General features: G+C 40.5%; 1 protein-coding gene across 2 annotated transcripts in view; it reads left to right on the top strand.

Moving 5' to 3' along the window:
• Positions 1-17,850: 17,850 nt before the first annotated feature.
• LOC109416238 (protein qui-1) overlaps positions 17,851-20,428 on the top strand; it is a 378,767-nt gene continuing 376,189 nt past the window's right edge. For both annotated transcript variants that reach the window (XR_009997894.1, XM_062852727.1), the window contains exon 1: positions 17,851-19,136. The gene's annotated coding sequence lies outside the window, so the exon portion shown is untranslated. The remainder of the gene's footprint in view (positions 19,137-20,428) is intronic.

Here is a 20,428-nt window from a genome sequence, read left to right as displayed (position 1 = left end):
GAATTCTGTTCTATATTTCAATAGTTGTTTTTTTGAATTTACCCAATTCATGCTCATCCTGTACAATTATCCTCTACAAGGCAAGCAAAGAAACCATCGCTTCGTTTACTACGGGATCCGGGTGCATTGTTGTTCGGTACCTACGTATCAAATTTCGTTGCGTGGAGTCTCTGCGATGCACAATGATGGGTTGGGTAGGTACATGCAGAAACCGGAAACTCAATGTTTCGCAACAATACATGGGGAAATGTGAATCCATCTTGCAAGCAGTGCAAGATGATAACAAAAAGTAAAATGGTACAAAATGGGATTTTATTCAAAAGAAGAAGCTAACTGATGCCTGCTAACCAATCTGCCACTGCCCCAGATGTTGCATTTATGGGTTTGCGTTGCAGATGCTGGAAGGTATAAATTTGGATTAGTGTTTAAGCTTTGTTAGGATTCACTCTAATGAGGTTTACATATTTAAAATAATGTTGGGAACCAAGTTAAACGGGAAGTAATTCACGCAGTAAAATGTCAGGCATAATATAAGGTTTGAGTATGGAAACTAACGGAATGAAACTTAAACTTGTTAAAAGTAAATAAAAAGAAAATCGCGTTAAGTACTGTTCCTTTGAATTCCACTCCGAGTCAAGTACAAGACACTGAAGACGACCTTACAGTTGAGGTCGAAATACGTATCTGTCAAAGGATACAAATTCTTAGTAGAATTCAAAGGAACAGTACTTAACGCGATTTTCTTTTTATTTACAGATATTCCCCTAACAAACCCAGGTTAATCATCATCTTGTTAAAAGGTTGAGGTAGGAAAACTATAAACAATTCAACAGTGCAGAAATAATGTACGAAGATAGTTATCTTCTATTTTTAGTTTTTTTCCTTTTCTGTTTATTTTTTTGTTATTATATAGCTATGTTGTCCCCCACACAACGCTGCTGCTTTGCTTATCGTGCCTTTAACTAATTTATTATAAACTAGGACACCTACTGGATTCCAGTGAAGACCTAATCTCGTTATCGTACGCTCAATTTGCTCCATCAAATTCATAGAACTAAGTATAGTATATGAGATAAAATGCTATCATCCAATAGACCGATTCTTCTACCAGATTTCTAAGAATAGACAAGGATCATCCCTCTATTTCAATCCCCAAAAGATACTACACCTATCCAAGAAGACATATAGCACAGAATGTTAAAAAGCGAATCGGACACGCACAGATAATTTCGCTTAGCTTTGCCCCGCTCCAACGAGCATCCTTGCTTTCCACAGTACCTGTCTAGCACGGAGGAAAACCCCACCCAGTCGACCCTGGCAGTTCACCTATTGAAGAAGTCAGCACTTGATAGCTCTCAAGTCATGCCAGAAAACGTTGCTCTTCAAAAAAAAAAAAGCAAAAAAATCGGTGCTTCCGTAAAGCTACAATTCGTAATTGAGGCAATACTTGTGTTTCCACAACCACAGTGCTTGCGGCCAAAATAATCCGAAACAAACAACAGCAAAAGGACCCCAATTCCTGGTAAGGCACAACCATACCCTCTTCGCCACATGCTGCTATTCGATCCGTCATCCACGTCTCGTCCCGTTCCCCAGCCCTAGTCCGGCTTCAATGATTGATGAGCTCATCCAATTTTCCCACACTGTTCAATCCGACTCGATGATTGTTTGGCGTCTTTAGTTATACTTAGCTCGCAAACGGAGGACGGAGGAAGCTGGTGAATTAAATCCTAGCAATGCGTTGGAAAAATCCGCTTGAATAATTTGAAACGACGACGACGACATCGCCACAAATATGCCGCAGTTGATTTCACAGGAACAGCCTGGAAATCGAAGACGAAAAGATGAAACACTTCAAATATAGGAGCTCCACAGGGATTGTAGAGGCTGGAGATGAAGAGGGAATCAAAGTGCTTTTTATTTTGGGAATGTGAAACTCAGTGGTATGTCTTTAGCACCATAATTCTTTCTGGCTCTACGCTCTCACTGGAACTTTGCATGCCTGTCTGGAATATCTTTGATCACTTTCATAATAAATCAGTGTTTAGTCCAAGTTGAAAAACGAAAACTCCAAAAATCATCAACAGCTATTTTCTTAACTAAATTTTACCAAAATTAATAATACAACTTATTAACTACTTTAGATTAGAAAATATGTTGAATCAGGATTTCCTTGGACTTCTGAATAGAGTAAGGCCTGTTGGTCAGTGTGTCATGTTGGGTAAAAAATGACCAATTACAATTTGCATCCTTAAATCTTTCGAATAAGCTAAGTATTTCATCGAAAGTTTGCATAGTTATAAATGATTGTGGAAGGTAATCGAAGCTCAGAATTTCCAATTTGCCTTCTTTGAGTTCTTGGAATGTATAAATCTTCTGAAAAATCGAAATGTATGTAAATGTTTGTCATTTTCAATTGATACCAAACACGAGATATACTCCACTTGTTGACCTCAGACGTCACTATACAAGCATCCATAGCACACCTGGTGGTGTGACGATCGCAATGATACGATAAGATCTCCCTCCACGCTCTTTATTTGCAAATCTCTTGAACAGTCTAAAGCATGTTAACGGTCACTCTAACGCAAAAATTATGACACTCCCTGCTAGATGACCATCGTCGCTTTGTTTGATCCGATGAGGGTCGTTTTGTTTGATACTATTACATGGCGCTACATTTATAAGTAAAGCATGCCCGAGCAGAAGGGAATAACAAAAGCATTAGAAAATGTGTTATTTTGGACAAAAAAACTGAGTAACAAAATCAGATACTTTTGTGTTATTAACAACCAGCCATCGTATAAGATGTTGTATAAGATGTTAAAGTGGAGGCGATATGCGTACATTTTACATGCGCCTAAATGGAGGCATGCACGCATATGGCCTCCACTTTATCATCTTATGCAACATCTTATACGATGACTGGTTGTCTGGGATAACATGTTATGTTATAAACTTGCCTGTCATAAGCGGCAAAATAACGGCAGACAATTAAACGTTCCATAATAAATACAAAATTTCCCATAAATAATTCGAAAAGTCGCAGTGAAAAAACAGGGGTGTGGGCAGTAATAAATAATAAAAGTTCCATAAACAAATAGAAAAATGCATAAATAAATCAAATGTTTAAATAAATAATTGATTTTTGAGCAATTAAAAACGTCAAAAATGCAATGAATAATTCAACTGTTGCAATAAAAAAAGCCAATTTTCTTACCAAATAACTTCGAATTTTCCATAAATAAATCTGATTTTTCCATAATAAATTAGATAATTCACAATAAAAAAATATCGAAAAAGCAATAAAAAATTCAAAAAATGCAATAAAAAATGACGAAATAACCCATAAAAAAACAAATGCAGGAAAGTATGAGACAGTGAAATGCTGAATCGCACTTATATGACTGAAACGACTGTAAAGCTTGCGTAACTATGATTGCAATTTAACGAGCAATTGCTTGCTGTCCGAGCTCGCTATCGCTCGTCGGACCTAAAAAAGAGATAACATTTATGTTTGCATTATACCGGACAAATTCTTGAATCTGTGGTTTGCCTAGACCGAATCGATGCAGTTGCGGTGCATCGGATATCGGAAACATCGGCGGCCTTCTGCCACCTCAGTTCCTCAATCCTCTTGCGGCTTCGCCGCATGGTCTATATAATTTTTGGCTCAAAATGCATTTACGTTTATTGCTCGTTTTTTGACATTTATTGATAATTTATTTTTTTGTTATTGCACTTTTTGAATTATTTATTACTTATGTATTTGATATTTTTTTATTGTGATTTTTTAAATTTATTATGGAAAAATCGAATTTATTTATGGAAAATTCGAAGTTTTTTGGTGGGAAAATTGGCTTTTTTTATTGCAACAGTTAAATTATTCATTGCATTTTTGATGTTTTTAATTGCTCAAAAATCAATTATTTATGGAAACTTTTGATTTATTTATTCACTTTTCTATTTGTTTATGGAACTTTTGTTATTTATTACTGCTTACACCCCTGTTTCTTCACTGGGACTTTTGGAATTATTTATGACGAATGATCACTTTCTTATGAGTCGTTTATATTTTAGCCCAAAATAACAAATTGCATAACAAAAAAATGTTCCTGCAAGACCAATTCAATAACATGTTTTATTAGTTTAAATAACAGCTTTATAACTGTTAATTCGGAAAATATTTAAAAAACAAATTTTAAACTTCAAGAGAGTGTTTCGGCTTTGACAGTCAACAAACTTGCATCGATTACTTAAGCAGAGGCTTAATCATCTAGATCGATGCCCCAGTGGAGGAAGACCAATCCTTTAAAACCCGACATTTTAAAATTAACAAATCAATATTTTAACTTGTTGATTTAAAAATCGAGCCCTGAAGAAGGTCCAATCCCCGGACCGAAACGTCAGCAAAGATTTAAAAGTAATCGATGCAAGTTTGTTGACTGTCAAAGCCGAAACACTCTCTTAGCACACCAACTCCAGTCGAAACCAATCCGATTTAAACTTTAAAAGTTATTGATAATAATCCAAAGGCAAATTTAGTTATACTATCAAATTCATAACAAAGTAAGTAAAAAAAGTAAAAAAGTCTATAACATATAACATAAAAAGTGAGGTTAGATCAAGTGCTTGAAGTACCCTATATTTGCCATTCAATACGAGGGACTGAAAATCTGGTCATAGTTGTCCAAGTACTAAAACTCCCAAGCTGAGAAGTTGGCTCTGTATCAGCTTAAATGTAATGCCAGAAAGAAGAGAAAGATGTACTGATGAGAGAATACGCACACACTCCTCATCACGCAACGCTCTAAACAACGGAATTCTCGAATAATGTGAATTTCAAAATTTGTTATTGTTGTCCTATTGTTGATAAAATATTTGTACACTCTCTATAATACAATAATAACTAAGCTTGGCCTGCAGTAAAACATATTATTGGAATTTTATTTAACGGATGTATACCAATAGCTTGATCATAACAAAATAAGATTGTCAAACAAAATATGTTAAAGGTAATGTCTTGATAAAAAATAATAACAAAACAAGATATAAAAACAAGTTGTGTGATTCCGTAGTTATTAATTTGATATTCTCCTTTGCTCGGGTGCCTTATGCATATAAATGTAAGGAATAGAACTAAAATTCATTGTGTTTCACGAAGAAGAAACGGTCACTGCTATTGGATACCGTTGACACTGCCTGGGTTAAAATGCGTGTAGTTGGAGAAACCATAAAACCCCTAGACAAACCAAATTTCTGGAATCATCCCTGCGAAAAGAATTGATGGAGGAACCCCAGAAATTTCTTGAAGAAATCCTTTGAGAAATTCCTGGAGTAGTCCTTAAATACAATTTATGAAAAAAAAAAAAATCCTGGTGGAATCCTTGGAGCACTACTCGGAAAGATCACAGGAGACATGTAAGAGAAATTCCAGAATGAATCACAGAAAAATAAAATGAAGAAATTCCAGAGGAATTCCCTAAAATAATCCCAGCAGAAATGTCTGAAGGATTCCTTAAAGAAATCCTGAGAGGAATTACATGAGGATTTTTTTTTAGAAATCCCTGCAGTAGTTTTTTGAGGAATCTCGGGAGAGATTTCTGGAGCAATCTTAGCAGGAATTGTATGAATTCCTGTAGTAATCCCAGCAGAAGTTACTGAAGGAATTCGTGAAGAAAATTTGTAGCGGATTCCCCAGTGGATACAAATTTCTAGTGGAATATCAAATCTGCAGAAGTTCCTTGAGAAATATCAGGAGGAATTTGAACAATCTCAGCCTGAGGAATTCCAATAGGAATTATAGATTTATTATTATTATTATTATTATTATTATTATTATTATTATTATTATTATTATTATTATTATAAGCTTTATTTACGAGGCTCTCAGCCCTAGGCTGGTTCGCCTCGGATAAAATGCATAAAAAATAAGAGAAATAACCTGAAGGGTTCAGCCTCCTCATTCCGTTTACAGAGTTTACAGTGTTTTAGGCAGGAATTGTAGAAATCCCAGTATAAATTTCCAGAGGAATCCCTAGAGGAATTCCTGGAGGGGTTCTAAAAAGATTTTTTTTTGTGCCGCGGAGAAATGCCTGGAGGAGCCCCCAAAGCAATTCCTGTAGGAATGTCTGAAAGAATTCCGGAAGTGATCATAGGAGAAATTGCTGAAGTAACCTCAACAGGAATTGCTTGAAGAATCTCAGCAGGAGACTGATGCGGCCGAAGAACTTACATTCGCGACCCTCTGATATAGTTACAGGTGATGGCCAAAATGTTTGGGATAGGCAACCTTTTTATCTCACACAAAAATGTTCATCATGCTGTAACTTTGCATAGAGTGCATCAACAATTCTCAAATTTTGACTGTTTGTTCACCTATTATATGTACATGATTGGTACAAATTTGAAACTCGATTTGTTAATCTTTCACGAAGTTAGAATCGTTCTGGTAAAACACTTTTTTTTAGAAAATTAATTTTTGAACTGTCATATCTCGGAAATCTGTAAACAGAATTGAATTTTGAACGTTTATCAACAATATATTGATACTAGCCATAAAATGTAATATTTTCTAACGATGGACAAAGTTATACCGGTTTGACATTTTCACCCATATAGAGGAAAATAAGTCAAATTTCCAATATCATACAAAAATTACTAAATGTGTTATCCTGTCAATCCAAATAGGCCATCTTATCAGATATATCTTGAGAACAGAAGCAGAAAATCTTAGGATATCAACACTAAAATTTAATGACATTGGTGTAAAAAAATTACAGTTTTTTTCAAGAAAGATCCAAAAAGATTCAATCTATGATAACTTTTTTCAACGTTCAAAAAGTGCCTGTGTTTTAATGACATGAGATGCATCAATGTATTCTTAATAAACGTTCAAAAGTTCATTAAATTCGGTTCACTGGTTTCCGAGATATGACAGTTCAACAATTAGTTGTCTAAAAAATAGTGTTTTACGAGAACGAATCTAGCTTTGCGAAAGATTAGCCAATCGAGCTCAAAATTGTACCAATGATGCACATATAGTAGGTAAACAAATAGTCAAAATATGAGAATTGTTAATGCACTCGATGAAGAGTTACAGCGTTTTGAACATTTTTTGTGAGAGAAAAAAGTTGTCTATCCCAAACATTTTGGCCACCCCCTGTACATACAGTCTTTAAGGTTTATTCAGATGAATTACATACAGGAATGGTAACAAAACTAACTAGGGCAGAAACTCCTGGAAAAATCTCAAGATAGTTGGATTCTGACCAAAGTTTACGCTCTATACAAATTTCGAATATTTTGTATGGACAAAAGTCTACGAGGGGAGTATCTCTGAGATAAAAAAATGTTTACGTAGTTGATGGACCGCGTCTTAAAAAGTTTTACAAGTATTTCTCCTTAAAATGTCCAAAAATTTTATCAGGAATTTGCATCCTGATTGAAATCTTCTGAGTATTTCCCCAAAAAAAAACTAGTTGTACCAGTAAGGGGTTTTTTATTCTTCTCTTGGCGTAGCGGCCCAACTGGGACAAAGCCAAAAAGAGGAATTAAAAACCCTTACTGGAACACTAAGCCTAAGCCAGTTTGTATTGCTGAATACCCACGCCCATACGGCAGTGGCTATAGGGGTACTGGGATATTTTTTTTTATCTGTATTAACGAGATTTTTAGCCCTAGGCTAGTTCATCTCGGGACCCACGCTTTACTTCCCTTCCGAAGGAAGAACTCACATTTTGCGAGTTTGTCGGGAGTGGGATTCGATCCCAGGTCGTCGGCGTGATTGTCAAGTGTTCTAACCATCACACCAGGTCCGCTCCAGGTCCTGGGATACTTTCAAAAAATCTCAAATAATTAGTCTATGCAATCACTTGATACGTTTCAAGAACTTAGAATTCCCCAAGAAGTTCTTCTTCAATTCCTCTTTGTTATCTCGTACTGCTTGGTTATCCCTTGGAATTTGATGATATTTTTCTAGGAAAGAGTTTCTGACGCTTAGGATTTCTTCAGGAGTTCCTTCCCGGATCAACAAAGATGTCCCTTTTTCATTTTTTTCTGGAGTTTCTTCCGGGATTCCACCAGGAATAGAAATTTGAGAATTAGGAAAATAATTCTGAGCTTTGACCAAGATATCTTTTTGAAAGTCGTCCAAGAATTACTTGTGAGATTTACCAAGACTTTCCTTCGGCAATTCCTATGGGAGTTCCTTCGATTCTTCAGAATTGCCTATGGGAATTCTTCCAAGACTATTTTCTGTAATCCTTCTAGAAACTCTTTCTGATACTCCTCCAGAAGTTCCTTCTGAGATTCCACCAAAAATTTTTTCTAGGTTTTCAGCAGGAGTTTCTTCAGGGATTATTTTAGGAGTTTTTTCTGGTATTTCTGAGATTTTGCTGAATGCAATTTTTTTGGAGGAAGTATACGACTGGGAGGAAATGTTGAACTGTTGTGGCTTTCTCAGTCTAAGAGCATCGAAAAAGCTAGTTTGGCATAGCCCGACGTTTCGGTCCCGTGTATTGGTCCTTTTTCAAGGGATAAGCAGTCAACCGTCTCTCGTTATGCGGGTTTTGAATGCAGTTGGAGAGTTGGAGCTTCCTGTAATGCCATTTAACATTAAACACATAAATTTTCCTTGTACTTTTGGGATAACTTGCACTGCACAGTACAGATCACAGAGAGCGACATACATCTTTCAATATTTTTTCATCTTTGGAACATCCCCAGTGTTTTCTCCTGCGTTTCCTCCGAGAGTTTTTTCTGGGCATCCTCCAGGAGTTGTATTTGGAAATCTACCAGGAGTTTCCTCTGCAAATCATCCAGATGTTCCTCCTGAAAATTCTTAAGGAGTTCTTTGTGGGAAACATTCTGGATTGATGGGATACCTTCAGGAGTTCTCCTGAGAATCCCTTATGATTTCCTGGTGAAATCCCTAGATCGAATTCCTGGATCCCAGACTGAAGTTCTTGTCTCCGGAGGAACTAATTCAACAGACTAAGCTTCTAAAGTACAGGGGGTGGCCAAAATGTTTAGGACAGGCAACTGTTTTTACTCTCACAAAAAAGTTCAACATGCTGTAATTTTTCATAGAGTGCATCAAAAATTCTCAAATTTTGACTGTTTGTCAACCTATTATATGTGCATCATTGGTACAAATTTGTGCTCGATTGGATAGAAAAAAAAGTTGCCTGACCAGAACATTTTGGCCATCCCAAAATGCCCAGATGGACATCCTGCAATACATCCAGATGGAATCCCTGGAGTGAACACCAATGTGGGTGCCCTTACACAATAAGCTCATTATTTGAAAAAAAAAAAAATGATGTGATTATTCGGGTTGTTTATAGTCCAAGTCCCAGATAGTCCAAACTTTGATGGTTTTCTATGCATGTCCCACCTGTTATTGATCTATCATGGTTAGCTACTTGTTTAACAGGTGAGTAAAGAATTGATAAAATTCTTCTAAGGTAGAAAAAAAAAGAAGTAAAATTATGCGTGCCAGAAATAAAAAGTTTAATAATGCACTATTTTCAGCTGAACGAAACGTAAAACGCATACGCTGGGTAGTTTATTCTTATTCATTCATAGATGCTTCACCTCAAGACTATTGTTCAACTATAAATAACTAGTATTCAAGGTACTTTGAAGAAGCTTTGAGTTTTGACAAAAAACGGAATAATATGTTGACGAGAACAAACTAGTTTGAAAGCTATCTAAGGTATTTAAACAAAAAAAGTCTTATGTGGTGTTTTTGCCAGTTTCGTGGTACTTTGGCCAACAATTTTGAATTTCATTTTTCTAATTTACTATAAGATCAAACTACATACTACGTTCTAATATCTGATTCGCTGTAATATCAAGCCAGTATTAGAGCTGCAAGCAAGGGCGTAGTCAGCTTTTCGGTCAAGGGGTAGCGAACACTCCTAACTTTACACCTACTAACTTTTATAACTAAACGCAATACGATAAATATGAATATAATAACATCATATTCTGAATACATTGTTTAACCCTTCAGCAGTCACGCAGTTGTATTTTGTACATTACGTGCAAAATAGCTCGCCTATTCTACACAAAACAGCGTGGTGCTGGCAGTGGTGGCCATTTTCTGGAATATTAGGAATCTTTCTTCACTCCTGCCTTTTTCTTTTGGAGCCAATATTTTTTGTTCATATCTACAAAACTTTCGTAAGAAGTCATAGTTGAACCTTGAGCTGAACTCTTTTGGAAATTACGAGCTTTACGAAATTACGAAATTCTTTAGGACTTATCCAGGATTTTATTCATGATTTCCTTCAACATTTGTTTCAACCATAATGGAAACCCGTCCAAATATTTTTTGAAAATAATTTCTTCCATAAGTAATTCGAGTTCTTTCAGTAATCATTTATACAGTTCGTATATGCTCATTAACAATCTTGGAATGTCCTGGATCTGTATTCCTCTTAGAATAAACCTTCAGTGGTATTGTTCCGAAGGAATTTGTGAACGAATCGCTGGAATATATTCATAAAGAAATGATTGAAAGAGTTTAGGTAGGAGTTCCTAGAGAAACTCCTGAAATTCTAACAACAGGATTCCGAGGAGAAATGTCTGAAAAATCCCTGGAGAAATTATTATAATAATTTCTGATGGAATTCCTGAAACTCTCCCAAAAGAAACTGCCGGGAGAATTCCCGAAAGAATCTCTGGAATTTTTTTAGGCAATTTCTTGGAGAAATTTCAATAGAAAATTTTGGAGAAATCTTTACACAAATTTCGGAAGAAGATACCTGGTGACAAACGGGCAGGAATCCTAGTGATCTTTGTACCGACTTTCCGAACCCTCTAAACAAAATACCCTCTTCGAATGAGTGTAACCAGTTTCGTACCTTTTAATTCAATAACTGACTCTGAGGAAGATTACAAGTGGTAGTCGAAATACGCGTATCTGGTAAATGATAAGCAAAATAGGGCGGAATTAAAAGATACGAAACTGGTTACACTCATTCGAAGGAATCCTAGGATAAGTCATAAAACAACCGTTGGAGGAAGCCCTTTAGACATTCCATGAGGTGTTTTGTCAAAAACAGATTTTTGAAAGAATCCCTGAAGGATTTTCTAAAGGAGCACCCTCAAGATATCCCTGGAAAAAACTCCTACAGGAATCTCTGGAGGAGTTCCTGATGAAATCAATGGATAGCTTCTTGATGTATTCGTTAAAAAAGAATCTCAAGATATATTCCTTAAGGAATCAAAGGAAGAAATTTTTAAAGAATTCCTGGAATACTACTTAGTGAATTTCTTGCCTCCTGTATGCATCCCGCTAGAATTATCTTTAAGAGTTCCATTCCCCAATGCCTGGAGGAATTCCTGGCAGAATACCTGCAGGAATTCTGGGAGAAATTCTTGGAGGAATTCCTGAAGGAGTCACTGGAGGCATTCCTGGATTAAATTCTGGAGGAATGCCTGGAAGAATGTCTGAAGTCATCGCTGGAGAAATTCCTAGTGGAATTCTTAAATAGACTTCGGGAGGAATTTCTGTTGGAATCGCTGGAGAAAGCCGTGGAGGAATCCCTGGAGGAATTCTTAGAGCAATCCTTGGAGGATTCCCTTGAGTAATTCCTAGAATCTCTGAAGGAATACCTGGAAGAATGCCTGGAGGAAATTCTGGAGGAATGCCGAGAAGAATTCTTAAAGAAATGTCTGGATGGATCCCTGGAGGAATGCCTATTAGAATTCATGGAAGAATGCCTGTTAGAATTTATGGAAGAATATCTAGAGGAACTTCTGGAGAAATCGCCAGAGAAATTCCTGTCCTAGAAAAATCCGTGGAGAAATTCTTGGAGAATTCCCTTGAGCAATTCCTGGAAAAATCGCTGGAGGATTTTCTTGAAGACTCCCTGGAGGAATTTGGAGCAATCCCTGGAGGAATCCCAGGAGAATTTCCAGAAGGAAACCCAGGAAGATTTTCTGAAGAAATACCAGGAGGAAATACTGAAGGGCCGAGATGAACTAGCCTAGGGCGAAAAATCTCATTAAAACAGATAAAAAAAAAAATTCTGAAGGAATTCCAGAAGGATATCTTGGAAATAGCCTGAAGGAATTCTAACAAGAATTCGTGGGTGTACTCCTGAAGGAGTACCTGTAGCAGCTCATTAAGTAATATCTGAAGGAATTCCACAAGATACCTCAGGATGAATCATAGAAGAAATTTCTAGAACATTCCTAAGGGAGTCCCTTAACAATTAATGTAGGAATTCCGGGATGAACTCTTGAAGGAATTCCTGAGCGAATCTCAGAAGGAATTCCTGTAGGAATTCGTAGAAGAGTTCCTGGTAGCATCCTTGGAGGTATATTGAAAATGATCCCCGGTGTTGTTCCTGAAAGAATCTCCTATATTGACGACGACTGTTTTGAAGACTTTCGAATAGTTTTGGCGTTTCAGTCTTTTCGGGGTCAAAAACAACTAAATGTTTTCTTCTATCAACGTTTCGATCCTTATTGGATCTTTCTCAGGGAATCGAATGAAATTGTTGCTTTTTCGTCCAGTGGTAGTTTATTAAAACTTTTAATCGTCATTTGTTGTTTTTTGAATTTGTCCGTTTTTTCTGTTCCGAAAAAGCTTCAAATTCAAAAAGATATTTTCGTTGGTCGGAAACCGGACCGCTATCCACTACTTTTACGTACAATTACGGACTTTTTGATAGAAGGCCCGGAGAGCCGATTCACATATACCAATCAACTCAGCTCGGCGAATTGAGGTGATGTGTGTGTGTGTGTGTGTGTGTGTGTGTGTGTGTGTGTGTGTGTGTGTGTGTGTGTGTGTGTGTGTGTGTGTGTGTGTGTGTGTGTGTGTGTGTGTGTGTGTGTGTGTGTGTGTGTGTTTTTTTTTCCTTCTAAACCATAGGGGGATAAATCTGCTCATCAGACACCCTAACAGGAAGGTTAGGGTAGTGTGGGGATGAGGCCGTTTTCTACAATGCCGGTAGAAGCCAGGACTACTCTCTCCTCGACCCACTAAAACACATTCCTATGGTCGCCAAACCCTACGTCTCTCCGGAACCACCAAGAAGGTATTGCTTCAGAGAGAGGCTAGTGCATATCGCACCCTCAAGGTTAGCTGCCGTAGCCTAGCAGCAACGAACATCGATGACTCGCTCTGGAGAGTCCATCATGATAGCATGCTGGCGCTTAGCCAGTTTCCCGAGTGGTCCTCGCCACTCCCTTTGTCCTCGGAAGGCGGGCAGGGTCAACCCCGCCCGCGCCCTACTGCTGAGCGGACATCAAGAACTGATGTCCACATGCAACCCGGTCTGACCTGCTGAAGGCAAGGGTATCACTACCCTTCAGGCCTTATCAGCTGCATCCGTAGGTTGCAGACAGCAGGGTCTCACCTACCCCGACCCTTGCCGGGGACCCCTTTCCAACCGCGGGCTCAGATCCAACCCAGTAGACTGACGCCACGACAGCACCGCTACCGGGACTTCCTCTCCGCGGCCACTTAATCGCTGTAAAGGTCGATCTCGACCGCAGGGTACCGGTATGACCTACGAAGCCGACTTCGAACCCCTGGACCACCTCTTGTACTGCATCTGGACTAGCCATTCTCCGAGTCCACGCGCCACCTCCTTTGTAGCTCCCAGACGATATGGGTGATAGCCGTTGAAACGGCATTCCAGCTAATCTCATCCCTACACATTCTCTGGACCAAGTTGTCCGGAGTTGTGTCCTCCCCGCATGTGGCATGCGGTCACGCATTGTGCGAAAACGCGGGCACACGAACAAAACGTGTTCCGCCGTTTCCTCTAAACCATTGCACACTGGGCATTCGGGAGAATCCGCATGCCCGAAACGGTGTAGATACTGTCGGAAGCAACCATGACCTGTAAGGACCTGTGTCAGGTGGAATGAAACTTCCCCATGGCGCCTATTAATCCAACTATCTACCCTCGGTATCAACCTATGGGTCCACCTTCCTTTGGTGGAACTGTCCCACGCGCGCTGCCATTTGACCATAGAGGCCATCCTGACAGTCTTGCGTATGCCTCTTGTGCCGCGCATTTCGAAGCACTCCATATCCTCACTGATAAGAATGCTGATGGGCACCATACCAGTAATGACACAGAGAGCGTCGTGTGACACGGTACGGTACGCGCTTGCAACCCTCAGACACATAAGCCTGTAAGTACTTTCCAGCTTCCGTCGGTAGCATTCAGTACTTAGCGCGGTACCCCACGCCGGGCCGCCATACCTAAGTATGGACGTAGCAACACTAGCCAGAAGCTTGCGCTTACTGGCGTACACCGCTGAGCTATTGGACATCATCCGGGACAGTGCCGCAATAGCTGTGGAGGCTCTTTTACAGGCATATTCGACGTGGCTACCGAAGGTAAGCTTATCGTCGATCATCACGCCCAAGTGCTTGACAGAGCGCTTCGACAGGATAGTGCAGTCTCCTACACTGATCTCCGTCTGCTGCGCCGACTGCATGTTGTTCACAACCGTCACCTCTGTCTTGTGGTGAGCCAGCTCCAGTTTTCTGGACCGCTTCCACGCCTCCACAACCTTGATCGAGTGGTCGGTAGTCAACTTCACCTCCTCGATCGTTTCACCGTAGACTTCGAGCGTAATATCGTCGGCAAATCCGACAATCACCACTCCCACTGGGTACTCTAACCTCAACACCTCGTCGTACATGACATTCCATAACACCGGACCCAGGATGGAACCTTGCGGGACTCCTGAGGTTATGTGAAAGCACTTCCGACCCACCTCCGTGTCGTATACTAGTACGCGATTCTGGAAGTAGCTTCCGAGAATCTTGTACAAGTACTCCGGTATCCCCAGACGCAAGAGCGCATCAGCAATAGCAGCCCAACTGGCGCTATTAAATGCATTCCTTACATCCAGAGTCACTACCCCGCAAAAGCGAATTCCCCTCCTCTTAGGCTCGAGTGCTTTCTCGGCGGTTTTTGTAACCGACAAGATAGCGTCTACGGTGGACCTCCCCTTCCGGAAGCCATACTGATTACTCGAGAGACCATTTACGCCCTCAGTGAACTTCAACATTCTATTGAGGATGATCTTTTCGAGCACCTTCCCCGCCGTGTCAATCAAGCATATTGGTCTATATGCCGACGGGTCTCCGGGTGGTTTCCCCGCCTTTGGCAATAGTACCAGGCTCTGCCTCTTCCAAGCTTCTGGGAAAACTCCCTCGTCCAGGCATTTCTGCATAGCAGACCTGAACAACTCGGGAGCTTCTGCAATAGCTACTTTTAAGGCCAGGTTCGGAACTCCGTCCGGACCTGGGGCCTTACCTACGCTAAGAGACTTAGCTATCCCCGCAAGTTCCACATCGGTGACCCTTTCCTCATCGCCAGCCCCAGTCCCCGGCTGTCCTACGAAAGGAGGCCAAGGACTAGGATCATGACGCGGAAAAAGTCCTCCAATGATCCCCTCCAACATCTCTGGAGATTGCTCTGTAGGAGCCATCACACCTCTCGTCTTGGCCATAACGATCCTGTAGGCATCACCCCACGGGTTCGTATTGGCACTCTGACAGAGACCCTCAAAGCAGGCCTTCTTGCTTGCTCTTATCTCGGTCTTGAGCGCGGCTTTTGCAGCGGCGAACACCACCCGCCGTTCGTTTCGCTCTTCCTCTGATCGTGCTCGCTGCATCCGCCGCCTAGCCCGTAGGCAGGCGCGGCGCAGGTCCGCAATCGCGTCGGTCCACCAGTAAGCCGGTGGCCTCCCATTTCTAGGGTGGACTCGCCTAGGCATGGTCGCATCACACGCACGTGAGAGCACCGCTACCAGCTCGTCGCCGTCTAAACCGAGTAAGTTTCGCTCACGGCGGAGCGCTTCCCTAAATACCTCTTCGTCGAAGTATGATGTCTTCCACTTACGAGGGCTTGGCCTTGGCCTAGCTGCCTCTTCTTCTATCCGCTGTCTGCTGTTGTTGTAGTCGATACTGTAGCGAACCGCCAGGTGGTCGCTGTGAGTGTAGCCATCATCTACTCTCCAGTTCGAACTACTTGTTAGGCCAGGACTACAAAAGGTCACGTCAATAATTGACTCCGCTCCGTTTCGACTATAGGTACTCTTGGTACCGACGTTAGCCAAGTCGACATCTAAGATGACCAGTGTTTCTAGCAGGATCTGACCCCGCTGGTTCGTGAAACGGCTTCCCCATTCCACAGCCCAGGCATTAAAGTCACCCGCTATTACCACCGGCCTTCGCCCTGTTAGCACGGTCGTTAAGCGGTCCAGCATTTGCGTGAACCGCTCGATCGGCCACCGCGGAGGCGCATAACAGCTACAGAAGAAGACCCCGTTTACTTTGGCGACCACGAAGCCCTCATAGGTAGTAGACACCAACTCCTGCACGGGGTATTTACCCGTCGTCCATATCGCCGCCATTTTCCTGGTCCCATCCGAGGCCGTGTGTGTGTGTGTGTGTGTGTGTGTGTGTGTGTGTGTGTGTGTGTGTGTGTGTGTGTGTGTGTGTGTGTGTGTGTGTGTGTGTGTGTGTGTGTGTGTGTGTGTGTGTGTGTGTGTGTGTGTGTGTGTGTGTGTGTGTGTGTGTGTGTGTGTGTGTGTGTGTGTGTGTGTGTGTGTGTGTGTGTGTGTGTGTGTGTGTGTGTGTGTGTGTGTGTGTGTGTGTGTGTGTGTGTGTGTGCGTATGTGTGTATGTGTGTGTACAAAAAACTCACTTCAGTTTTTGGCAGTAAACGCAAGAGAATAAAATCGTGACCAAAGCAATCTCATAAAATCACACCATTTCAAATTCCTTTGGTGTTAATATAAAGTACGATGGATCAACGTGTCATGAGAAAATTATAATTTGATCGCATCAACACTGAATCTCCTTTTGCGTCTAAAATTACTGTGCACAACTTGGTCCATAAGTAGGTCAAATTTTACATGAATCGTATTGAGCGTATATGTGTTCTCAGGATCGGCTAATGTCGACGTAAAGATCATGAGTACATATTTGACGAGAAAGGCACTATCACCACTAGGTGGATTAATCTAGGTTTTTTTTCTTGGAAATACAGGTATTCTTCGATATAACGTACCCTCGATATAGCGTATTCTCGATATAGCGAATTCGATATAACGTACATTTTGCTTCGATATAATGTACAACATTGAAAATTTTTATTTTTTTCCCAGGAATAACCCTCAAATAAACTGCGAAATCACTCAAATCAATGCTGTGTTGCAGCATTTGCCTTGTTACTTAAAATTAGCGCAATTTATGGAAACATTTTGTGTACGTTATATCGAAGCAAAATGTACGTTATATCGAAGCACAAAAAAACGAAATGAGTTTTCCGCGAAAACTTATGATTTTTATTATTGGTTTTGTGAACTTTACCGAAATCCTTATTTGGGATCTTCTGGGATTAATTTCACTTCAAATACATCAACACTAGCGTAAAAATATTATTTTTTTCTCTGCTTCGAAAGAGAAATATTTTTTGTACGTTATATCGAAGAGTACCTGTATTATGATAAAAGGATATCTCTAACAAACATTTCCATAAAACTTTCTCCGTGGACTACAATTCCCAGCAGATTACATTGATATTGAAGTACAAATTCAGTTGAATGCAAAGTTCCACAACGTAAATTTGTATTGCATATGAAAGCTGAATTAAACGCAACGGAAATTTGCGGCAAATGGTTGGCATGTTAGACAAAACATCACACCGCAAACCGTATTGCTGCTGAGGTTACGCTTAGAGTGTCGTAATTCGCGCCTTAGCACCTCTCTCGCACTAAACCACCTGTAACAGGCAGCCAGAGTCGCTGTCGGCTCCTGTCGCCCTCAGGTAAAGGAATCACCGAATTGGAGAGTGAGCATGGCGCATGGATGGGAAAACACAGAGCGAATGGAAAACTTAACGAAACATTTTCCCTCCAGTTCGCTCTCTGTTTTCAAACCCGTCGCTCTGGGAAAGCGGAAGAGCTTTCCTATCAGTAGCGGCACGTACCTAAGTCTACCCTGGGAGAATGAACCCCAGTTAGAGCTGAGGATGGTTGTACGCGGTGGATGATCGCAGGCCCCGACAGACGGACGACGAGAGCAAACATTTACTACACAAGGTAGGAAGAGCTTTCCGCAAGGCAACCGACGAGGAACCAGATGGCAGTTACTTTTCCCTTTCAGTCTGAGATAAACTTTGGTCGCGTTCGGTCGGGAAACCCACGTTGCTCCGCCCAGCGGTCCGGATCTAGGTGTTGAACATAGCACACAGCGCTTCACATAGACATCCACTACTGGTGACTTGGAGGTTAATTCTTGCGGGATAGACTGTGCTCCCCGGACCTTTCTCGTTTGCTTCTGCCAGACCCGTCTGCCGGAGAGCTGCGGGTGGTGACGCAGCAGCAGGTCGCATTCTAGCAGAGTTTCGAATCCCCGGTATCGTGTGGATTGTGAGTTGGAAATTCAATGCATCTGCTGGCTCTTCTGATGGAGTAGGATAGGTTGGAGTTTGGATAGTGAATTTCAGTGAGTTGGCACCCGGGAGGAAGTAGTGTTAAGGGCAGATTCGATGAGCGGTTGTCCTATGTGTGGAAATAAAAAGGAAGTACATAATAAAGTGAAAATAAAGCAGTAAGAAATTTCTATACTCGGTTCATAGCTATTCATGTTCACGGTTATAATGTTGCAGAAATAGTGACAAAGTGGCAAAGCAGAGTGGCTAGATAAAAAAACGGCTGAATGTCAGTGAGATTGCATTAGAAAGCGGAAACTCAACGAGGGAGTGAAAATAAAGCATACTCTCGATGCACAGAGCTTCGTTGATGCTGAATGTAAATTAATTGTGTGATGTAAGGTCAAACGGTGATGAAAGTGTAGATTGGAGAAGAATTTCAATTATATCAAAACGATTTCTTGGCGCAAACCGAGGCATCCGTCCTGACGAGGAAAAATATTCATTTCGTTCCGTTAGTGCTGCATACAGATGATACTGCAAAGTGAAGAGGAAAATAACGAGTATTAGTGACACGTGTCTTGAATCCCACTAAAGGAGAAAAGCAGTGAGTGAGCAAAATTGAATTTGCAATCGCACCAACAACCAACGCTTAGCCCAGAGCTCCACACGACGGTGATGTGATTTCGCAGTTGGACGTCATAAATTTAGGTAACTATCATAACCGTTTTATACACATCTGCAAGGAATGACGGCGAGAAGATTGTTTGTTTGGATTGAGATTTTCTCATGCCTCTTGCCTGCACACTGTGGGTGGTAAGTAGGGGAAAATCAATGGGTAGGTGCAAAGACATGCAACACACTGTCGATCGGACTGTAAACAATCGTTTCGAGTCACTAATGTTTGGAGTAATAATCTGTGTATTCTGAGAATATGTAGCAGATTTTTGAAACAATATCGAACATTATTAAATTCCTTTAATAAAGGGATCCATCTCGTCATATCTTGGGGTTTGGGCATTTTGAAAGTACATTACATGATTTTTGGTATCACATAATTTATGAGATTAGAAGAATAGATATGAATTTCTTATTTCCTCGATTTAGCGTTGCGTTTGAAGTAAAATAAAGTCGGAATTTCAGATTAGCGGTCCAATGGTTCTATTTAGCCGATGCACCGAAAGCACGGGTTTTTGACAAGTGGTGAAGGGTTCGATTTCCGTTCGTACCAGGAACTTTTCGCAATAAAAATTTCCTTGAATATCTTAGGCATAGAGCAGGGGTTCCCAACTTTTTTGGAAGTGGCGATCCCCTTTAAAAAATGTCAAAACATCTGGGGCCCAATATTTTTTTTTTAGAAAAAAGGAATAAAATAAACGAAATGAGTTATTTGAGTAAAGAGGCGTAGCCAGAATTTTTCTGTTGGAGGGATTTTCGATGATCAATGATACTTTTTTTACTTGGCACTCACTTGGCACTGATACCATGTACATTCAATTTGAGTCGTAGCTAAAACATAGTGGCGCAGCCGAAATTTTTTTGAAAGTGTTTTATACTGAAAATTTGTTCCTCAAATTGTGGCTCTTGGGGATAGCGGTTGTGGTGGTTAATTCCTATGTATTCCAAACCATTTAAAAAGATAAGCAAACTTCGTAAGAGGTAATTTGGCTTTCTTTTACGATTAACTCAATCTTCTTATCAGTTGATGATTATTAAGCCACTCTATGAGAGAATACATATGATAAAAGTACAAACAATAAACAGGTATTTACCTGGCTACACGCTTTTGTGATGGGATCTAACTTTGGGGCTCAATAAATCAGCTTTTTTAACATTAAATTGCTAAGTTTCCGCATTTTATTTTGACTTTCCCAGTTGTTTTAAACTGTTCCGTCCTGCATACAACGAGATTCAGGTAAATTTCATGGATTATGGAGAACGGCGGTGGAATGATTGTTTTGCGTTGTGACGGGTGGGTAAGACGGACAGTGTTGGGGTTATTT

The sequence above is a fragment of the Aedes albopictus genome, chromosome 2, assembly GCF_035046485.1.
Source record: "Aedes albopictus strain Foshan chromosome 2, AalbF5, whole genome shotgun sequence".
NCBI lineage: Eukaryota > Metazoa > Arthropoda > Insecta > Diptera > Culicidae > Aedes > Aedes albopictus.
Note: the sequence above shows the minus strand (reverse complement) of the source record. Positions and strands in the feature narration are given on the sequence as shown.